Consider the following 2,515-nt stretch of genomic DNA (forward strand, 5'->3'; position numbering starts at 1 on the left):
GAAAACCCAGTTTTCATAAACACATGAACATGAATGCAATACACGAAAACCCAGTTTTCCTTTACAAACATGAACATGCATGAAATAATGAAATGCACATGAACCAACCAATCCAAAATCCATCGATAACCAATAACCCAATAACCAATAACCAATCCAATCCAATCCAATCAAACCAACAACTCCAATCACAAATCCATCCGACCTCCGTACTCCTCGGACTCAGTCCGGCATGCCAAAAAATACAGTGAAATGCGTTAGTGCAAAAATACATTAAATTCACAAGAATTCTTTGGAGAAATACTTACAGTGCTATATGATAATTTCCGGAGGATCACGAAGCTGAAAAAGGCGACGACTGAGCAACACCACAGTGTAAAATACACTGTGGCCGTGGGTCACAAATACCCACTTTCCAACGGAGACAAACGAAGACCCCAAAATGATAGGGTAGGGCCTAGAGAGGTCGGTGAAGCCAATGGTGGTGGTGGTTTGCCGTGGATGACGGCGCAAATGGGGGTTTAAGGCCAAAAACGCCGAAATCGGAGATGGACTTGGTGGGGCTTCACCGGTAACGGATCGGAGCCGGGGTTGGGTCCAAAGGGTTGCCAAGAGGTCGGGGATGAAGTGGTAGGAAGATGGTGGCCAATGGCGGTGCGACGGCGGCGCAACGGCGGAAAGAGTGCCGCGGCTTCGTGGGTCTCGTGGGGGCCAACGGCTGCTTGGATGGAAGTGAGGTTGGTGGGGTAAGGTCGCCGGCGGCAGGGGAACCGAATGGAGGGGGCGGTGTCGACCACGGCGGCTCGACGGCGGCGGGCTGGGTGGAAGCCGAAGTCGCACGGGAGAGAGGAGAGAGTTGGGTCGCGCGGGAAAGAAAGAAGACCGAAGGAAATAAGGAGAAAAAGAAAAAAGAATGAAAAGAAAAGGAGAGGAAAGAAAAAGAGAGGAAAAGAAATGAGGTCCAATCCTCATAACTTGGGTCACGAAAATGATCCAACGGAAATGATTTTAAAACCACAAATTAAATAAAATAATTTAAACGTAATGGTAAAGTCAAATTGAAATAATTAAATCACCCAGTAATTAATTTAAATATTAAAAGCAATTTAAATGCACAACATTAAATAAATATTAAGAAGCACATAAAAATAATTTTCACCAAATTAAAAATCATAAAATAAACTCACTAAAAATCCAACCAATTTTAAAACAAAGAGAATAAATTTTTGAATAAATAAAAATAATCCTTCAGTAAAAATACACTAAAATACGGGGTGTTACATCCTCCCCCCCTTAAAAAAAAATTTCGTCCTCGAAATTAGCAAGGTCAAACATTAAACTAAGACAGGAACAAGATTCAACCGAGAGCATACTTAGAACATACCGTCAAAATCAAACAAACAAGTAAGGATAATGCTCCCTCATGTCGGCTTCTCTTTCCCAAGAGAAATCTTGAGCCAACGGATCACCCCATGACACTTTCACCATAGGTATTGTCTTGGACCTTAATCTTTGCTCTTTCCGATCCACGATCTGCGTCGGGGCAACTTCATAAGTAAGGTTAGGCTGAAATTGAATGCGTTCAGGGTCAACAAAACGTGGCTCTTGCTGTCCAAAACTCTTCTTCAACGAAGACACATGAAACACATCATGAACATCCCCAAAATAATCCGGTAAGGCAACTCTATAAGCATCAAGCCCAACTTTCTCTACGATCTGAAAAGGGCCAACAAATCTTGGACTAAGCTTTCCTTTCTTACCAAAGCGCTTAACACCTTTCATAGGAGAGACTTTAAGATAAACCCAATCACCTTCTTCAAAGGATAAGTCTCTTCTTCTTGTATCTGCGTAACTCTTCTGGCGACTTTGAGCTTCTGCCATTTTAGTCCTTATAAACTGAACTTGGTCCTTCATTTCTTGAATTATCTCAGGCCCAATTACTTTACTCTCGCCGACTTCATCCCAACACAAGGGTGATCTACACTTCCTTCCATACAAAGCTTCATACGGGGCCATCTGGATGGAAGAATGAAAACTGTTATTGTAAGAGAATTCAATAAGCGGTAGATGATTCTCCCAACTTCCTTGGAATCCTATGACACAAGACCGCAACATATCCTCCAGAGTCTGAATAGTACGCTCTGATTGACCGTCTGTTTGAGGGTGATATGCACTACTAAACTTCAACTTAGTGCCTAAAGCCGCCTGCAAGCTCTTCCAAAAATGGGACGTGAACCGCGGGTCCCGATCTGACACGATACTCTTGGGTACTCCATGCAAACGCACTATCTCCTTGACATATAACCGAGGCAACTTACCCAAAGAGTCAGTATTATTAACAGGCAAGAAATGGGCACTCTTGGTCAACCGATCAACAATCACCCAAATTGAGTTCTTCCCACTAGGAGTCCTCGGCAAACCCACAACAAAATCCATAGAAATATCATCCCACTTCCACTCAGGAATAGGGAGAGGTTGAAGTCTACCAGCAGGTCTTTGATGCTCAGCCTTTACT

This window comes from Juglans regia, chromosome 11, assembly GCF_001411555.2.
Source record: "Juglans regia cultivar Chandler chromosome 11, Walnut 2.0, whole genome shotgun sequence".
In the NCBI taxonomy this organism is placed as follows: Eukaryota; Viridiplantae; Streptophyta; class Magnoliopsida; order Fagales; family Juglandaceae; genus Juglans; species Juglans regia.